This window comes from Poecilia formosa, unplaced genomic scaffold (assembly GCF_000485575.1).
Source record: "Poecilia formosa unplaced genomic scaffold, Poecilia_formosa-5.1.2 Scaffold29, whole genome shotgun sequence".
Taxonomy (NCBI): domain Eukaryota; kingdom Metazoa; phylum Chordata; class Actinopteri; order Cyprinodontiformes; family Poeciliidae; genus Poecilia; species Poecilia formosa.
In genome coordinates, this window is record NW_006799968.1 from 2,381,620 (window position 1) to 2,403,595 (window position 21,976).

Below are 21,976 nucleotides of genomic sequence, written 5' to 3' on the forward strand. Positions count from 1 at the left end.
CCCCCACGCCTCTCTGTTGCCCAGGTCCAACACGTAGGTGCCTCAGCCGGCTCGATATACATTCTCCTCCAGACTGTCCGTAACCAGAGGAAAGGAGCGAGGGAAACACTCTGCTGTCGAGTAGCAACTCCCCCACACCCCCAACCACCACCACCCCGTGCTCCCCCGGATGGGGCGTGTGCATCGGCCCAGGTGCCCTGTAGTAACCCCGCCCATCAATCACCATTGGTCGACAGCTACGGCCGTGGCGCTCACGCCCTGAGGAAACATGAATCGCCTTTTTCACCCCCTTCAGCATGATGGATGAGGAGAGAGCTGCTGAGCCTGAGGGCCTGGCTGCCGTGGAGTGTGAAGCCGCACCGACGGGATGGGTAGAGTGGAGTCAAAACTGAATCTGAAGTTTCGGGGATTTTGTTTTGGCTAAAATATGTGCAAAAATGCCCATGTGTGTGTGTGAGTTGTACCCTACATAAGGGGAATTTCAAAACATTTTTGTTACTTTCTGACTGAATCTTCAGAGGGTAGCCACTGCAAAAACAAGGGATTTCTAAAAGTTGAGTAAAGATGGAGTCAGAGGGGTGGTTTGTGTTTTTCCAAGCACAAACTGCCATTTATTTCATAGCATAATTGTTGTAAAGATGCTGTATATATAAAATACAACAAAAAAAATTGACTTGAAATTGGGCCTCTGTTACTTTATAAACTCCTGCTTTTTCTGAAACTCCGCCTTCAGGAAGTCATCAACATAGCGCTTCTCTGTTTATACCAGCGTTGCACTGAGAAGTAACTCTTATAATGAGTTCAGCCTTTACCAGGTGGTTGCTAATTGCTGCTGACTAGTCTGAAGGAGATGAGTGTGAGGGCTGCTCTGTGAGGCGGAGCTCCGTCTCAATCCCAGGGCTCGTTCACCGTTCTGGCGTTCTGCACAACTGAATGGTTACCATGGAGATTAAAGGGTTTCTCAAACATGCATGAAAGAATCAAGGCATCACTCCAGGTACGTTTTTGATGAGGGACTAACATTATGACGTGATGTAAAGCTCAGAAAAAGTGATTTTACATAATACTGCTTCTTTAAATTAGCAGCTATGCTAGCAGTTGCTTTTTTTGGGGGTTATTTTTGTACAGTTATGTAGGGAGAGTAAAAAGTTATAAAACCAGGTGTGTCAAACCTGGTGTAACAGGGAACAATGCTGCTCTCCATTTGACCTCATGAGAAAGTCAATGTGACACACAAGAAACCATAAAGCACTCAGGCGTTTTACTGAGCATGACTTTAAACTGTTTGGAAAGTAGACGGCATCTAAACTGTATTTGTGATATCCAAAGAATACTAGTAAAAAGGACAGCCTGCGAAGAAATAAAATCTATTCAGTCTCCCTTCATTCTCAGCTTCACTTTGTGCTGCTTTCAGTTTCGCTGTTAGTTTTCTTTCATTCAAAGCCACTGTATTTTTTATGAGAGAAACATTGAAGCAAATAATTCAACTAAAGTGTAGTGTTTAATTTAGATTTATGAACCTCTTTAAAATTTTAGGTGTTTTCTGATGTTCTTATTTGTCTCTATTAAGCCTTTTTTGCAGCATTTAGCAGACATTTTGCCATCTGTGACAGTTTTGGCAAAGCAAAACACTAAATCTTATGTGCGTTTGTCCAGTTTCCAGTGAAAATGTTGGTTCACTTGAATTAAGACAACTGAAAGTAAGGCTACAATTCACATAGGCTCATCAAAACAGAATATTACCAGTTATAAAATACTGCCTCAATTTCAGCAGTGACATTCAGATGGTAAGGTCAAATATTGTTTTGTTTTTGGCCTGCTTTTTGGGTTATTCACCAACAGACTGGTGTGAAGTGCTATTGTACACGTTCAACTTTCAAATGTTTCAGGAACCTCTTATCATTCAAAGAGCATTCTTCTTTCTTCATTCTTTGGAAATATGGACTGTGGACGATGACATTAGCATTGGGTACATATGCGCTGGTGCAACATGTTTAGCATTGAGATGCTAATTTTGGATTGATAGGCCTCCTACTATTAGCACAACTTAAACGCAACAATAGTCTTTGGTACTGCCCCATCACATCGGTTTTTTTTGTTTGTTTTTTTTTTTTTTTGTTACCAGAATTAATGCAGTGAGCCAAAAGACTATTATTGTTCTTAGTGGATGCCGCCTTTTTCGTCAGATTTACGGCACACCAGAAACCGGTAAATACAAAGGTTATGGTTGGAAACAAATGCGACTAATTGTGTTTAAAAATTTTAATGTATCAAAATATATAAAATTAATTAATCAGAATTACTGTTTAAAGTTCCCAGCAAACTATAATTGTTTGGAGTGGGCATGACAAAATTACAGACTGTATCTCACCATCACTTGCACCAATACCAATCATTTAAAAAAAAACATTTAAAGGTGCACTATGTTTTCTGAAATAAAAAAAAAGAAAACTGTAAATATGTTGCAACAGTATGGTTTTAAGACCGATAATCTATGAAAAGATTGGTCCCCCTGCCTTCTCCCAGCACTAACTAGAAACAACCAATCAGAGCAAGAAGGCGGGTCTTAGTGCTGCCATTCACAATCCGCCCCCACTTGGTCTCTGCTACGCTGCAGCTGTAGAGAAGGTTGTGAATGCTAAGGCTAGTTAGAATAGCCACTGACGGTAAAGGACAAACTGTTTTCCTTTAATGGTAAGCCATTAAAATGCTGCTCCGCTATTAACACATTTAGCAGTATCGACTGACTTAGCAGGACTTGGTGACAATTTGAACAAATACGTACTGTATTTTTATACTGCAGCTTTAATGGGGAACTGTTTGTTCTTTTAATAACTAAAAGTCACTCATTTCTCCGCCTGTTTTTGTCCACCAATCTTAAAAATACTGGTAATGTTCCGCTTTGGTGACCAAGTTTTCTCCCTCTGCCAGCCTTGTGTTAATGAAGATAAGATGCGCCAGTAAAAAGGAGCACAAGCACTCCTGAGGGCCTTGTCTCAGCTAATTTAAAGGAAGATTCCAGAGTGCGCGGCGTGTCTGTGGTTTCCATGACCGCTCGCTTCAGACACACTCATAAAACAACGCATGACTCTTTCCCAGAAGACATGTTGTCTAAATGAACAGCGACAGCTGAGAGACTCAGACATGCTAATAAATGTGAAAGAGATAAACGGTAGAATCTTTTTTTTCCCTGCCGCTCCTCAGTTAGCACGAAGCGACAAGAGTGAAATTAGGAGCGTACGTATGAGTTGCTGCTGTTGTGGTCCAGCGGCGGCACTGCTCAGATTATGCAAATGTCTTTAATGCCTTATTCCCCCAAATAAATAGTTGCTGCCGGTACATTCCCCAAAGTTGTGTCGTGTTAACGCTCAAAGCCGCGATTCCGCCTTACTTCACCAAACTTATATCGACGGCGGGGAGGAAGACGTCTCCCTGTAGCGTGTTGGGAAATGAGAAACGTCGTCTGGAATATCATAATAACCGTAAACACGGAGCTAAGAGCTCCGTAGGAAAACACATTAACTGCTTTATAAATGAGCTGCCTTTATTTAGACTATTAAATGCATCAGCAGCATGAGTTAGATAGAGACAAACTCCTAATGGCGTAATGTGAAACTCACAATGGCCTGCGCTGCTTCTCTACTGTACCAAGTCAGGATGAAATACGGAGAGAAGGTGAGATAATGGCTGAAAATTCATTCTTGAGATTCTGCCCTTATGGGACACATTAGCAAAATGTGAATGCATAGAAATATCTAAAACAGAGTGTTCTCCAAGTATTTAAACGATAAGTGAATAATGAAAAAGGGGAAGTAAAAACTACTTTGTGTTTTACAGTGAAGCGGCCAGGATGGCATTTGAAATGAACTGTAGGCAGCAGAGTATTTTGTGAGAGAGGCTGACAGAAAAAAAAAGAAAGAAAAAAATAAATAAAAATCTTCCTCTGAGGTATACTGTGGAAGAGTTGACAGCAGCGTCTGTCTCCGAGCGAGGCGGTCCGTGTTGCTCTGGTGGGACCTTCTTTTTTTAACCTGTGAAATCTGCACGGAGAAAATGAAAAACCCAAATATTTGCACTTGTACTGCATTTTTTATGCAGAAATCACAGAGAATGTTCTGAAGGGAGGATAGAGAGAAAGCTTTGAGGTCATCACCTGGTGATTTATAAAACACAATACAGGTGAGAAATTTTTCTTTTAAAAATCTGCTCTTCTCTGAATACATGCCGAGTTTTAAAAAGAATCAGATGCATCCAAAGCTCCAGAGATTTATCAATACGCTTTCTTTTATTCCTACTTTATATGAGTAATGTTAAGCATTATGATTATTTCATTTAAGAAGAGAAAATAACTATCCAAAACCCACCTGATCTGATGTGAAAAATTAAATCGTTGTTAAAAAAATATATATTACTCTGATGAAACAAATTGTTGGAGTCCAAGTTCACGACCCTGATGATCGCCAGACCTGTAGATTCCAGAAACCACTTACACTGAGCAGGTCTGACAACATGAAGCTTACGTTCAAAATTCAAGCCAAACACATCATGTCAACAACATGACAAGAAACAAAGTCATCTCTCTGTTTGTCTGGAAAAGTTTAAGAAAACAATTTCCAAACGACTCTAGCAAGCCGCAGTGGAAGCCAAAAAGCCAATTGGGCCAACTAGATATTATATTTAGGAAGAAGATAATTTTCACATACTCCCACGTTGGTTAAGATAGCTTTTTTATTGTTATTTTATTTGAAAACTTTCCTCCTGTTTTATCCATATCTGACATTACGATTAGTTTGATCTGAAACATGGACGTGCGAAATAAAAGTTTTGCCTTACCAGCGATGTAAGGTGTCTAATAAATGCTGAATGTGAATTTGTTGTGCCCCCATGTACAATGGACTTGTCACGTTTCCTTCACGGTTCCAGAATTGGTAACCCTGCTGATTTTGCGTGTGATTAAATGAATTTTGAATTCGCCGTCCCGAACAGATTCTCTCCTCTTCCTTTTTTCACTCAACTCATGACCTACGCGGAGCTTCATTCACCGATAATGCTGTCGCACTGAGACGCGGAGATGTGCTGCACTAGTGCATGATTGAAAATCTCTGGCAGATGATTCCTGTGACAATGATAATCGTGATCATTTTGCTATTCATGTGAAACAATTTAGAGCAAAAAAAAAATACAATTTCTTAAAAGAACACTGTTCCCTTTTCAGTCTTGACAGAAGAGGCCTGTTAAAGGCTCACCTGTTCTTTGTGAGGAGACGGATTCTCTCAAGATGGTAAACAATAACTTCACATCAATGCACATTCTCTGCTGCTAAAGTATATTCCGCTGCATTTTAATACATTTGAACATCATCCAAAAGGGTTTTTATTCCCATAATTTATTTATGTTAATTTGGGAGATTGTGGGTTGTAGCTAATTGATGTACAATTTCAGGAAGTCTGAGTATTACATAGGACCATTGGCAGATTATTTCCCTAATAAGACTTTATTCCCATGTTATAATTGAAGAGGGAAGATTTGTTTGATCTTCCCACGTTGCAATGGAACAAGCCCTTTTAAATATTAAGGAATTATTGACTTAGAACAAGTTCCTATAATTCTTTGACAAGTTACTTGTAAGTTAGTTTTATCTGCTAAGATTTGGTATTTTTGCAGCGTATGGTTCAAAAGCAACTCTAAACTTCAATTAAATGCATCAGAATGCTTTTAGTTCTTCATAAGCTAAGACATTTTTCTCTAAAATGTCTTTAATTTTTTTTTTTGTTTTCTCAATATGTCTTAGTGATCTGAGGCTTTACGTGTATTGTCTTAAAAACTGAGAAAAAAAGGAGAAATAAATTTCACTGTTCAGATAAAATTAGTTAGTTAATCCTTGGGCGACAGGCTGGCGACCTGTCCAGAGTGTAACCTGGAACATTAGCTGGAGATGGGCAATAGCAGCCCTCTCGACCCCACTAACGGGCAAGGGTGTATAGAAAATGGATGGATGGATGGTTAGTCCTTGGTGACGAGGCAAACTTTCTCAGTATTACTAAAGAATCTGTATGTTCACAGCATAAATGTATCAACGTGTTACGTTAAGATAGTAACGAATGTGTCTTTGAATAGAAAGCTTCTCCCTTGCTTCTTCTTGACAACTTAATATCCATCTTCAGTATCTGTCAGTTCCAGTTTGGACGGACTCCTGCGGACCTTGACAGAGAAACGGAGGACAGAAGAAGAAAGGGGATCTTTCTCTTGCTCTGGGTTACTCTGACATAACGCATGCCTCTTAATAGAAGCAGTTGCTGCCGCGTGGGAAGAAAACTGTGATTTAACAATTACGCCGTCTTTCCTCCTCATCTCGCTCGTCTTCCTGTCGATGCGGAGAGATCCGTCTTCGGCCTCGATTTGTTTTTAATTTATTTTCGTCGCCAAGCTGAGGCGGCAGAGCATTTTGGAAAGTCCACCCAACTCAGACAACTCAATCGCAGCGTGCTGTCTGGGCTTCATTGCCTCATTTCATATCTCGTCCCAACCAGCCTCTTCACTGCTCCCTCTTCCCCTCCTCCCCTCCACTCGTTTTCTCATTACATCCCTGACTCTCCCAAGCAAATAATACAGAGCTCTGCTATTGGTCTCAGTGGAAAATGCATTTCCTTTCATCTAGCCCTAAGTGTGTGTGCAGAATCCACATACAGTACATATCCTAAAATGTGTATGCAGTACTCCCCTTAAACCCCCCTCCGCCCACTCTCCAGGCTACTTAAATAGGCTATTTTCTCCTCTAATGTTGTTTCCCCTTGTCTCTTCTTTTGTATTGATTGGACAAGCTCACCGGATCAATAGATTGCTGTAGATCAGAGTGATTGCGGCTCAGGCAGGCTAGCATGTCCCGGCGTTCAACGCGCGGCCTCCGCATAAGCCACTCAGAAGGGCTCTCGTTTCTGCGCTGGCGTTATGAAATAAAGTGCTGATAAAAGCTGACAGTGAGGCTTGTTTGTTTTGACCGATGAATAGGTTAACCGCTATAGCAATGTTGCCAGCCTTCCGCGAGCACTCCAGGCCTCACCTCATTGTGGAGCAAATTGCCTTGAATCTACGGTCGCTTTATTGCGCCCACAAGTCCTGAAAGTTGTTAGTGCCACAGGGCCGAGGAACAGAGGGGGAAGATTGTGTACTAATGGCCCAATGATGCTCATGTTCTTTTTGTTGTTGTTGTTTTTGTTATATGGCTGATGCATAAACTATCCATCATTGTGCTGCACAATTCGACCAGATGTTTTCCTCACTTTGACTTGTTCGGATTCCGTCTTTTTGTTATTTGTCAGACCCTGCACCCATATGGTCTCCATTTTTTATTTTCCTTTTTTGCTGTAAATGTTTCTAAGGATCGTAAAAAGTTTCAAACAGAGTGATAAGAACATAAAGATGATAAACACTGGACTCATGTTTGGAATTGTCAGACCTGAGCGGAAAGACAGGCAAACTGACCTGCTGCTTTATACCCTCCAGCCAGCAGGGGGAACCATGGTGCCGCTCTCTTCTTCTTCTGCGTATAGTCCTTGAAATTTTATGTTAAGGTTAATCAAAACCATGATTGCTTTTATAGCAATCATGTAAAATAAGTTAAATAAATAGATTTTTTTTTATTTCCTGTTTAGTTTTTCTTTTTTTTTTTAGAAAAAAGTTGAACCAGTTGAACATCTAGAAGTAGCAAATGAGTAAAACAACAAAAAAAAATGAAACTTTCCCAACATACTCCATCCATATTTTAGATGCCGTTTACAACTCTCTGTCTCCAGCATTGCCTCTCTCGATTTTCAGGGGATTTTTTTGCTTCATAACCTTTGACCTCACTAAAGTTCTCCATGAGTGAATACAAATCCCTAAGGCAGGATTGTCCTCTGCCTTGTTTACATTCCTCATTGCAAATTCTCACACCAGAAAACAGATTTTACATCCTCTATGTGTTTCAGTCTTCTTTCATTTTTTATCCAAATCTCGCTCTTGCCGTAAGGCTTCATCTTACAATGCTTTTGAAGGACATGTCTGATTGGTTATGAGTGACACAACCTTAGGATTAAGCCCAATAAATTGTATATTCCCTGTTAAAATTGATGAGAAAGTTTAATGGTGAACTTTATTTTTCTCTTCATGTTTTGATTATTTTCTTGTTTTCTATAATGGATCTGATTTAATGGATTGATACTGGGTTTTTTTTCGTAATTGACAAGAGGCCAGCTGAAACAAAGAGAACGAGAGTTTCTGAGAAATTTTAGACAAAGAAACAATTCATGGAGAAGCTGTCAAAGGTGGGAGAAAAATCCCTGGCCTGTTTGCTGCAAGAATTTATGTATCACTAGTGGATAATAGTGGAAGGCTGAGTAAAAATAAATAAATAAAAGGTGAGAGGAGTAGAAGGAACTTGGCAAAACAACATGAAACAATTAGAAGTACACTAGTTTAGTGTTGAGAAAATTAAAATCCCAAAATGTGGGTAGAACAAATGGACCTTTCAGTTTGCTGCTCGTGTGAATGAGGGTCGTCAAATTAGACGTTCTTACTTAGTACTCAGTTTATGAACGTTATGTTTTTGTTTTTTTTTATCTTTGAACCACATAATGCATAAGTAGAAGATGTTTGCTCAGTAAAAAGCAAACATTGAGTGAGAATGAATGATTCATGTAGCTTTGATACGACAAGTGTTTTTTAGGTGAACAGATATTTTACTGTATCATGCAGTAAGCTGAATTTGTTGACCCGGGCTTCTGGAAATGATGTGCTTGAGGGAGACAGTGTTTGTGGGGGGTTTCAGTGGGCAATGTATGAGAAATAAAAGCTGACAGATCCAGAATTGCTTCATGTCCATTACCTTCACTGCAGCTGTTATGTCAGGGCAGCTTTTTACACCTCTCTGACAATGTGCTGTCATTTCTTTTTAAAAGCTCCGTATTATCAGCTGCAGCCTTATTTTCCACACTTTACATGTGCAGCGCCTTGCAAAAAATGTTCACTTTTTTTTAATAAGTTGCTACATTACAACCACAGAATATATTCCATTCGCACTGCATGTTTGTGTAGGCGCATTTTAGTTACTGGCAGCAAACTTACCATTACCACTGTGCAAATAATACATATATAAATTGATTGACTTTATTAAATCAAAGTTGCATCAAAGCTGTATTGGTAAAATATGAACCTATGAACCTGTGTTTGTACGACCTTCAACCTTTTTGATTATTTACATGTGCGAGTCTGTGTGTGTGGAAAAAGTAGGATTTTAAAGGACTTAATCTATAATCCCGTGAGATGTTATAACTGCGACTGAACTGATGCTGGATTTAAAGACTCCTCTCTTAGTCAGGTCTTTGAAGCATATTGTAATCTCCTTAGAAATACTCGCATGCATCATTTTGTAGTTACTCAACAAACACTTCTTGTTGCTTGGCTTTTCTCGGTGCAACTTCCATCCTATAAATGGTGATATACATTTCTTCCTTCATTGTAGCAACACAACACAAAATAATGCATTTCATGTGTGGATACGGAATCCGTACTCGTGCTACATAAAGGTGTTTTATTACCACAGCCTCTTGCATATTCTAACACTTTAAAGAAACCTGCAGAGTGAAATGCCACATTAGAATAAACGCATCCCTCCGCCCCCCGCTACTCGCTGTAAGAGAAGCCAACTCTGAAACACGAGGATGCCTTTCCAGGGTTATAATTGGGACAAAGCATTATTATTTGCATGATGACAGAAAATGGTTCATTTATTGTGCTAGCCGGCATACAACAGGCAAGGTTTTAATGAGGCCCCATCCATCTTTCTTGCTCTCCAGCCCCGCAAAACGCGGCGTCCGGCGCTCCGAAAGGCTGGAGCCGCTGCTCTGTCCATTTTAAGCGACTGGCTCCTTCACCTGTGCCACACGCTCTGGGACATTATGCAAATATCCCCATCCTCTCGCCGGCTGACCACGTTGCTCTCTGCTGGTAATCAGACGTGATTATGCATTGTGGCCCACAAAGCTCTACTCAGCAAATACAATCACCGTGTCCATTATAATACCCACACCTGGTGGGACGGGGCGAGGAGAGGGGAGCAGGCAGGTGGACACCACGCTTGGTGGCGTTTTGTGGTGGCAGAGGTGAAGCTAATGAGACGATTTGATTACAGTAGCAATCGACAGTGGGAAGAAATGCTACCGTTTCTGGAGTCAGCGTTGATGTAAAAGAGAGATGCCGGCTTCGGGCTGGACATGTATCGCAGAGGGAAGCAGTCTCAATCCACTACCAACACCTGCAAAGAGCAACGGCAGATTTGCAATACAATATGAGAGACCACCCACCTCCGCTCAGTCTGAGCCCTCTCCAGTTTGCGTCTTCATCTCGCAACAGGAGGACCGTCTCTGGCCTCATTACCGAGAACAGATTCTACGGCGCTAAAAGCCTGTTGGCCATGCAAAATACCTGCTTCAATATTTCATCATGCCCTTAGCTGAGAGAGTAAACAAGGCTGCTGTAACGCTCGACGCCCACATTATATTCAATCACTTTCCCAGTTTATGTTGACATATCTGTATTGGTGTTGACCTTATTCTTCCGTAGCCACATCCTGCAAGTCAAATGACAATAATATCAAGAACACAGACATTTTACTAGATTCAGGTATGTGTTTTTCCACAGATAAGAAGAGTCCCACCATTACTAGATTCAGGTATGTGTTTTTCCACAGATAAGAAGAGTCCCACCATTGTTTTTGTTGCTATTTGCCCTTGCATGTGTAGAATAAACCCTTCAGCGTTCTGCGTAGGCATGTTTTGGCCCCCCGCGGAGGACTCCACACATCTGTGTAATGTCTTCACGAAAAGGTCCACTGTGAGACCTGGTTTCAAAAAGTGCCGGTGTGAGAGACTGGCGTCGTGTAAATGAGCGGCTGGATCAAAACAAATATTACCGTTCAACTGAAGACCGGCGCGTGAAAACGGGTCCAGTGTCTGAATTATGCCCTCTGCAAGGGTTCAAGTATTGTCAGTATTCACACCTGACACATTTGGTCTGCTTTAAATGTCTGTTTTCCTGGTTGGTTCAAACTTTTTGTGCAGTCGTGAATACTTTCGACGAATCCTGGTGCCTGGAGTGTATTTATTCAAAATGTTCTGTACGCAGTCGATGGCAGGATGGGGCAGAAGTATAGACAGATTACGGCTTTGTCTGTGGTATTTTGGTCATTCCTTCAATTAGTTGTGGTTAAGGTTGTGAGCTAAAAGGTGCCAATCATGACTCACTGCTTCATTTGTTTTCCATCCTTCACCTCTGTTCATGAGATGTGGATTATGATCAAGAGAACAAGGTCTGGAATACAAACAACTGGAATGAACTTCCTTTGTTGGGTTATCATGCTCAGCCTGAGGGACAAGGTTAGGAGCCTGAAGTAGAGCTGCTTCTCTTCTGCTTAAAAAAAAAGAGTTTGTTGAAGGAGTTCAGGCATTTGATTAGGATGCCCTTCCAACCCCGTCCCACTGAGAGAAGACCTTAAGACAGAACCAGAACTTTCTGGGTGAACTACTTATCCCTTCTAACCCAGGAATGCCTGGGGATCGTCCAGGAGGAGAAGTACGTGACCCACATCTGCTACCTGGGAAACTTTATAACAAACTAATGGAACATTTATGGTACAAACCTGCGAGGAAAATAACTGATTACAAGTTTTTTCTATGAAAAAAAAAGGTCCTTGAGACATGATGTAAACATATTCATTTATTCTACGTCTTTCTAAAGAGATGCTAACACTTGCAGTGGAAGCAGAAGCATTGAACTGTGGTATTTTAAGGGAAAGAAAAAAAAAAGTTCAGCAGCAACAGTTAGAAAAAAATATATAAATGTGGAGAAAAAGACAGGAAGGACAGGACGCCAACCCATCTAACCTGTCCATCCCTTCATGACTACACTGCACCCATCTTCTGACGCCTACCAGGAAAATGCACCCTGTTGCAAAACTCAAATAATTTCAAACTGGTTACCTGAGCATTGCATTACTGTACCCTAATAGCCTCCACTTCAACAGACCTCAAACCAGTAGAACTCCTTTGGGGAGTAGGTGAAACAGGAGATTTGCATCATGGGATGTGTAGTCAGGTAGTGATTGTAATATGAACCAAAACCTTTAAAGAACATTTCAGACACTTTGTTCAATATGCCACTGAAAATGATGGAGGTGCTAAAGGCAGAAAAGGTTCTTTAATAAGGTGTAGCTAATATAGTGGCAATTAAGTTTTTGTCACTGGATTAATTGTATTTAGTTGATGAAGATCATTTTCAAAATATATTTGCTAAATGAAAATACAATTTAAAAAAACTAATTTTTTGATTAAAAGTTGTAGGGACAGGGTGAGGTGTTTTTTTTTGTTTTTTTTTTGACTTTATCGAAATTGGAGTATTTACCACAACAAAAAAAACTGCAACAACCAGTTGTTACCACTGGCACAAACCACGAAGAAGAAGACGACAGGAAGAAGTTGGAGGATCATTGGTGCGACATGTTTTAATGACATATTGAGTGAACAAACTTATTCACATGGGATTTCAATTGCATCTTCATTGTCAATACCTTCTTGTCTTTCCAGAGTTGCGGGGGAACTGGTGCCTATCTCCAGCAGTCATTGGGCAAGAGGAAGGGTAAACCACGGACGGGTCACCAGCCCATCACAGGGACACCCAGCACCTAACAACCATCCACACACTCATACCCATGAGCAATTTTAGAGAGACCAATTACCATAACACTCATGTTTTTTGGAGAGAAGCCACACATTCACAGGGAAAACATGCAAACTCCACACAAAAATATTCAAACCCAGAACCTTCTTCCTGCAAGGCAACACAGCTGACAACTGCATCACCAACCTTTACACCATATTTCATGCTGAACGCTTAACACTGCATAGCCTACTCAGAGTGTGTTGTTTAGTTTAGCGGAGTTGTTAAGAGTTGTGAGCAGCAGAGACAAAATGGCCAAGAGACCCTCAACAACATTTTGCCTTTGCAGAGCTTCTGCCACTGCAAACTCAGTGTGACTGGAAAGTCAATTCTTATCAGACTGACAATAGTGTTGCTGATGGGGAATTGGACTGTGAGGTTCTCCCTGATTGATTATGTAATGACCTGTTAATAAAACCTTGCGTGCAAGGATGTGGGAGTAAGAGTGTGTGAAAGGCTGTAAATATCCCAGTTCTGGCCCTTCTTGATCCCCAGATGACACCGGTTTCTGATCTGGCCCTACTCCTGTCTGTAGACGGTTAGTGGTAGGATGCTAGGGTTAACTGCTGAAACAAATGCCGAATTTTGTCCAAATATAGCCTCCGAACCAGTGAATCACCACGCTGCAGTGTTCACCCACTCTTTCCTCCTCATTGTAACTCTCACAAAATAGCTTGAACTGCCTTTCTGCTTATGCAATCACAGGACATCTGTTGCAGAAAACATTGCTGAAGCCGTGACTCGGAGCAAGACCTTCTGACCTCTTTCATGCAATCCTTGAAATCCCAAGGAAAAGAAACTTTCTCGGCTCCTGTTTGCTAAGTAAGACGATTACCTACAATGGCACAGAGTCAGAGTCACACTAATGAACTGCCTGGTGTGTTGAAAGACAAAAACACAAAACCCAACAGATGCAAAACCAAACCAACCGGCTAGCACTCCAGGCAAATAAATGAGCTAAGTGTGGTCGATTAAATCCAAACCACATTTTGGTATGAAAATCTGTCAGTTTAGGCCGTGTAGGTTTGAGATGAACGCTGCACATCAATTTAAATGAAATTAGTGGGACGTGAAAGAATACTGATTATAGTGGAGAAGAGAAGAGGAAAAGTAGGGTGGCACAGGGTGGAGCATTTATCATACTGTATTTTACTACTGTTTTTACTAGATTTTACTGTACTTTATTTCTATTTTACTTTTATGCCTGTTTTTTGTTCCTTTATTTTCTCTATTGTATTTTAATTAGGTTATGATATCTGTAGTTTTGATTTGAAATTGTTTATGTGTTGCTGTCAGTCTTGGCCAGGTCTCTTGATAAACTCATTTTAAATCCCAACCACAAATAAGGGTTACGTATGTACATCGTTTTTCATTTAGTGTGACAAATTTCTTATCATTATAAGATTTTGACGTATTGTTGGCACAATAAATTCCAATTGATATTGTTTAAAAAATAAAATAAAACTAGATTGGCAGGATTATTTTTGCTATTTTTTTTAGGTTGTTTTTTTTTTTCAATAAACTTGAAAATTTGATTAAATGCAGTTTATTGACACCAATCACACTTTTTTATGTGAGTGGTGTCCTAAAAAAGCCTCTGGTGATGTTCCTAAAAATAATGGCCTAAATCACTTTTACCAAATACGAGTTTGACAAAAAAAAACACCTCTTTATTCCCAAAAGATGATTTAGGTTTTTTAAAAAAGACACTTTTAGCAAACAATGACTAGGAACGTTATTTTAGGAAGGTGACGATATTACAAACGGAAATGTTTTTCAAGAGCGTTTGAGGGGCCATGACTGCCCTGCCATGCAGTCACAGCAACACGGCTGCCTTAAAAAGAGTAGCAATAACTAGGTCTTATCGTCACTTTTATCGTTATCACAAAATATCATGGTAAAACTAAGTCCGTATCGCTATGGAGGGGACCAAATTACTCCCCATTTGATAGATGATCCTGACAATGAGGACATGAGACAGCTGACGTTTAGCTCCCTCGACGTAAATAACGCCAGTTATTTCCTGTATGATTCGCGTCTCTCTGAGAGTCCCGGTCGTCCGGTGGACTCACAGCTGTACGCAGCGCAGGATCCTGTCTGTAACCACCGGGAAAACGGCAGCATAAAACTCCAGGAAGTCTGATGGCGATGAGCGGGATTCTGCAGCGTAGTTCCGTTTTGCTGTTGGATGTCTGCAGAAGTACTCAGGACAATTAGTGGTGGTGGTAGCCGGGGAGAGATACAGGAGCAGCAATCCTTGATTAAATGAGTTCGGCACAGGGGGAACTGAGTAAAGGAAGTTAAACTCAATCAATACAGCCGAACCCCATGTATGATTTGCTAACAGCTTCAGTTTAAAACTTTTTTAAAATAAGAAGAAAACATTTCCCTTTGGCGGACCTCCTTTATGTCAAAACGTAATCACAGCTTATCTAGTCAAACTGTCTCAAAGTCTCAAAGAGATACTCGAAGAGCTGAGAAAAAAATTAAGTTCTAGTTTAAATTTTCTCTTGTGATTTTTTTAACCATATAATCCAGTTTCTGTTGAAAATATTTACTCAGCTGTTGACCAAGCATCTTTCTTACTGAACCAACTGCAAGAGCCGTGTAATATTAAGGACTTATTAAACGTTTCTGCAGAAAGCACCACAAATCTGGAACAATCTTCAGCTGAAATACTGAGTTCCCTTGAAGCAAGACTAAAAATCCACCTGTTTAGAGTTGCTTTTGATTAGTAAATTGAACACTGATCAACATATTTGATATATATTGGCTTGATGATTTTGCTTTTTTTCATTTTAACGTTGCTCGTTGTTACACATCGATTAATTAATGACTGTATGATGTTCTTGTGATATAAAGCTCTTTGAATTGCCTTGTTTATTTGACTCAAGCCAAATAAACTTTAATTGAATCTAATGAACATTTAAAACGAAAAGATTAAAATTTACTGACTCTAATAGTAATTAATTCACATTTTACAATACCTGTATATGTTTTGTTTAATAAGTCTACAAATAAATCATTAAAGATTTTTAAGAACTATTTATGTTTGAAAGAATTACTTGGATAAACTGTGTGAAGCGAGTTCCTTGTAGTCGTAGCATCATAACCTTTTAGATTTAAATCAACCAAATTCCAGTATAATTTTTTAGTTTCTGAATAATGTTTAAAGTGCTGTCAATCTATCTCATGTACTCGCTGCTAAATGTGCTAATGGTGGAGAAACAACAAAGTTACAGGAAAACAGTCAATCATCTGTGGCTACACTAGCTAGCCTGAGCATTCACAACATGCTAAGCTAGCAGCGTTGTAGAAGAGAGAAGATGGTGGGGTGAGTAGGGTCACATGAAATTGTGATTGGCTGCGCTACGACCCGCCTCCTGGCTCTGATTGGATGCTAGCGCTGGAGAACTGGGAGAGGAACTAAAATTTTATCTGTCTCATTTCATATTGTCACAACACAACAGTTTCAACAAATATATATATATAAAGAATTTTATTATAAAACGTTACATATTGCAGCTTTAATACATGAGCATGCCGCACTATTCAGGTTTTACTTCCAAAAACAACTTTGTATCCCATTCCTTTCCGGTTCCAAATCCCAGCTAAATACTCTCAAGTTCCTGGAGCAATATTTATGTGAGGCAGTGCAAGATTGTGAAACCAAACACACACAAAAAAACCCTGAATAAACCCGACTCAGAGTTGGCCAGTCTTTTCTTTTCTCATCTCACAGTCAAATTGAGCCTGCCGGTGGGGGGGCATAACAGGTGTGTAATCTACATAACAAAATCACCACATAATCACAGCAATTACCTGCACACAAAATTGTGGCTCGTGTTAAAATCCGCCGCTCATCAAGGCCCCTGCGCACCACTACTTCAGATTCCCACTCTCCCTTCTGGAGCCAGGAGCCCCTCCTGAGGGAAACTCCGACTGGAGGAAATTCAGCCAGTCTCCGCCATTCCAAGCGACTGCGATAAGACGGCCATGCGTCACGGGTCCAGAGCGCCGGTGATGAATTATTGGCTATCAAAAGTGACAAACGTGAGTGTTACCCGTAAGTAATTGATTGTATCTATTAGCTACGTGACGACGCAGCGCGGTCCAGAGAATGGGCGATGAGTTTTTAATTAACGTGCTCGGTTATTTTGATGCCGACTAGCTCCTTTTAATAAACGCTGTCAAAATAATGTTTTCCTTTCCTAAATGGACCAGAGTCCATTTAAAAGTTTGTGCTGTCTTGTTATTTGGTCTTTTTTGTTTTTACGCCATTTTAAAAAAAAAAGCAACAGGTCCTCTGTTTCGCAGAGGGAGGTTAGTACTTGCCGTCAAAAGTCTTGCAGACTCGCATCCAAACAAAATGTTTAAAGAATCTCTCCAGACCATTTTGCTCCAGTAGCTTTAAGGCGTATTGGAAAGCAGACTGCTTCGTGGTGCCGAAGTAGGAACGACTTTATTCTGGCGACTCAGCCATGCAGCTTGTTTTTCTTTGTGTTCCTCCATATTGTACATTTTCAAACACCAACTCTGTTTTTTTTTGTTGTTTTTTTTGCTTATATGTCAGCTGAATCTATTTCTTTTTTTTTCTTGGCAGTTGTGTGAAATGTCTCCTGGTTTCAAAGCAATCTCTCATTTTCCACATGACTCAGACCCAGCTAATGCCACTGCGTCGCTGGATGAAACACACAGGCGAACTCAGTAACTTCTTATACACCATCTAATTATAACCGAATGAATCACAGGTGAGTGTGTTTACCTTTCAGAGCCATTTAATCCTGTGTGTTTCAGGCCAAACTGCCAAGACATTTGAACCTTTGACCCGGCGTCATTTGCTCGGCTTCTGATGTCACTTTATGATCGATAAAAGAGCAATCAATTATTTGGTAGTAAATGAAACCCTACAATCACTAGTCAGTGGTGACAGAACAGTTTTTGCTATTATCATTTATAAGCTGTGTTTTCATTGACCTAAATTGAAATTATGGAATTACAAAATAAATTTTGCTTCGCGTAAAAGGACCAATTTCGAAAAAAGATAAAAAGTGTGATTTCCACAATGAAGTTGTAGGTGTATTTTTGCAAAACTAAAATGGAAAGTTTTTTTTTGCACCACACGAGTCACCGCAACCAACAACTGGATGTTACTACTGGCAGAAACGACAAACAGAATGACAGGAAGTGGAAGGAGGATTCTGCTTTTTTTGTTGTTGTTTTTTTTGACATTGTGTTCTTCTGTAAAATTGCCGACTGCAATTTACCCAAAATGCCTCACATGTTGTCACTTTCAAGTATAACAGGCTTGAATAAGACGTCGATGTATCGTCTGGCTGATAGATGAGCAGTGTGAAGTATGTAAATATATAATAATATGTTTAATATAACTGTTTACATTCGTCACTGCCATTTTCTTAATGCCTTATTCCGCAAACAGGCTTATTCGTGTGTGGTTTTCATAAAATGTCTTATTTCATAAAAACAACGCAAACATGAAATTGTGTTTATTGGGACATTTCAGAATATTGACAAAGATCTGCGCACATTTGTAAGCTGTATTCTCTGAAGAAAACAAAAAATAAATAAAATTTTCCTGGTGTGTGTAAATTTAAGAGCGCAGCTGTACATGGTCAGAGTTACAGAACAGCTTAAGTCAATTAAACTGAGGTTTTGTCTTTTTCCACAACACATCATGCAGTTGATGGGCAGATTTAGGTGTTCATTATGGTGAGCCACGCAAGTGTTTTTTTTTCTTTCTTTTTTTTCCACGTAACGCATGACTGGGAATAGCTGATGCACAATCATGAAGTGCCTCAGCGCTCAAGTCGTGTTTGAAATGTAAAAACACCTGCTGCCCGCGTCCAACACTTGGTCCTCTGGTGAGTCGGAGGCGGAGTGAGGGGTAAAAGGAAAACTCTTCCAACATGGCGTGTGCCTCCACGTCTCACCGCGTCGCCGTTCGAGGCTTTGCAGATGTTGCAAGAGCCGCATGTTTCATTATTTCTGGCTTCGCAAAACGAAATGCAAGAAAACAAACTGAGAAGACACCACTTTTTTCTCCTTGATTCTTGCTCTTGTTTTTCTTTCCTCTTTTACTTTTTCAGCTTTCATTGTTTTGATTTCGATTTCCAAAAAAGTTGGAGGAAGGAGCCTCATTTAGCAAGGCAAGCAGGCACACACACAGGGATTATAGTTTTATTCCCAAAGCATAAATTGGACACATGCCAAAAATAAAACCTCATGGGTGTGCTGTGGTGGCGCAGGGGTTAAGCACAACCCACATATGGAGGATGTGGAGGACTTAGTCCTCAACGCAGCCGTCGCAGGCTCGATTCCCGGCCCTGGCAACCTTTGCTGCATGTCTTCCCCCTTCTCTCATTACCCACTTTCCTGTCAATTAACTATCAAATAAAGGCGACTAGAGCCAAAGAAAATAAAACCTCATGCAGAACATAAACTGAAACAGAGAGGAAGATTTGTTATTGCACAAAAGACAAGGGACACAAATTGGTGCACAGGTGGAATAATTGTGAAATTAGGAGCCGGTGTGATGGGAGGGAAGACGGGCTAAAGACAAACGATGGTAAGAAAACAAACAAATCAAGCTCAGATGACTGGAGAAGTATTTCATAAATATCACAATTATTAAAGAAACAACAATCTCAGTTTATGCTCTTTAACTGAGTCACAATTTCCTAATCGTATTCTTGCATAAATCACAGACTCACAATAACAAGTCACTCATTATATCTCTTCCTGCTTCTCATTCAAACAGGTTAAAGGTCTATCCTCCATTCACCTTCACCCATCTCAACAAACATACAGCTGCATTATATGGAGGTTTGTGCGATGGACCATCTCATAATTGAAATGTTATGTTCATGGCGATTTGAAGAAGGGGTCGGGGAGTTCTGCTTTTGTTGACCAAAAATAGCATTTTGCTACGGATACAGAAGATCAGAGGTGCAGAGAGCAGCCAAAAACTGTTCTCAAGTAAGAGTAGCAATATTTCAATATATTTGTACTCAAGTAAAAGTAAAAAGTAGCCATCAGAGAAATTAGTCAAGTAAGAGTAAAAAAGGTATTTGGTAAAAAGTGATTAACTGATCAAAACATCAGCCACTTGATATTTAAAAATTACACCATCGGACAAACTACAATATAAACTTAAAGACCAAAATGAAAATAATTGATATGAATTAAATAACTGAAATAAAATCAAGCTAAAGTAACATTTTTACATGAATTCCAATTAGTAACATTTTCTATTTTGTGATTAAGGTTTAAAGAAATAAAAGAAGCAAAGCTGGTTTCCTTAATATTTTGAGAAAATAAATTAATCTTCGTCTAGTAGATGTTACTCTCTCAGGAACATTAAATATGACCTCCTTTGATCTGTATATGCAAAATAAGTTCTTAACTAATTTGACATCACATTAACGCATCCTAAATCTGCTTCTGCTTTTACACCTTTCATTCCGTTCTCTTAAACGTGGAGGAGAAGATGGACCGATTCCTTCACAGTCGGCCTCCGAACAAAAAAACCCCACAAAATCTGTGGCGGTGATTCAAAACTGTTATTAATGCGCCATTTAATGGGATCAGACGTAGCAGGCTTATCTTAAGGGAAGCCTTTTAAAAGGCAAACAGGAAGAAAACAGGTGCTGCAGATGAAGAAGAGGGTGTCAGGACTGCTAATTACATCCAGCAAAAACATTTTAAAAGCAGGTCTGCGGGTTAAGCGGCAGCCTTTCTCTGGGGGCTTTCAGGACTTTTAGGCACAGCTGCTGGTGATAGATGGAGGCGCGTACCTGACAATTAAAGAAAGGTCATCAGCAGCACGTACACCAGTGGCTCGCGCCCGTATCCCCAACGCTCACGTATAAAATAAACTGAAGGCGGACGGACGGACGGACTGCGCGCGCCGCCGTCTGTTTACAACGCGCTCGGCGGGTTTTCCTTCAGCTCTGACTCTGAATGAAACGGTTTAAAAGTTTCTGACAGTAAATCAACTGGGACGCAGAGAGGAGAAACGATCCAAACATCTACAAGTATTTATTTGTGTTTTCGGGTTCGAATGACACGCACAATGCCAGACAAATAGTCCTTACAACTCTCATTTGTGGGTTGGTAAAGTTACTTTCTCTTCTTTCTTTTTTTTTTTTATCTTGCAAATAACTGAGATTGTGTATTTTTTATTTAATTATTTTTTGCCATAGATTTGAGTTATCTGTGTTAATCTGCCGCAGATATTACACTGTCACTACAAAGGGCACAGGCTAAATTTCACAGAATAAATTACACGGAGGCTGAGGAAAGACCAAACAGATGGCGAGCGGCGGTGCCCAACGGCCCGCAGCAGCACCTTTAGCACCTCGCCGCGCAGGTCCAATTTATCTGTAAAGGCTTTACAGGAACACGTGTTAATACATCAGCGTTAAATAATGTACAAAAAAAAAAATAAAAAAATCCTCCCATCTGCCCTACGACAGTCGTTTTCACCAGAGGCTTGGATCTGACGTGTTGAGATCGTGATGTTGTTTCACGGCGTGGCACATTTGTTGCGCAGATGGGAATCTTTTGTTATTTTGATATTCCAAGTATTAGCGCTCAAAGTGACGGCGGTGTTCTCAGGCACTGGAGGAGGGCGGATATGTCTCTGAGACCGGCTGCGTTTCCTAACAGGCGTTTAATTTCAGAAAGAAAAGACAACAACACAATTTCACACTGTGATTCCGTTAAACAAGAAATGTGATTAAAATCACGTTTGAGTCATTAAAAAAACACAGCACTCCGTCATCCTCCCAGAACTTCCTGTCGTCTACTTTGACATTTCCGCCAGTAGTGGCGTTCAGCTGATCATCACGACTCGTGTGATGCGAAAAAAGTGCAGCTTTGATACAGCTGAGAAACAACCTCATCTTGGTGCAAAAATGTAACAAAATACGTGAGATTTTCCAAAATTGGCGTTTTTCCTAATTTCCAGTTTGCGTTCGAGTTTGCGTTCACCCTTATATGGTGAATGGAAACGCAATTACTGTCATAGATAATAACCAAAAGTGAAGTTTGATAATGAAACTAGAAATGCAGTGAACTACAGTCTGAGTCGAAGGCAGATTTAAATGACCAGTTTAAATCTGAAAAATGTTTAATTTACCTGAAGTTAAATTAAACCAGACTTCTCTTGTTCTGGGTCAACTACAATTACCAAAATGATTTCTAT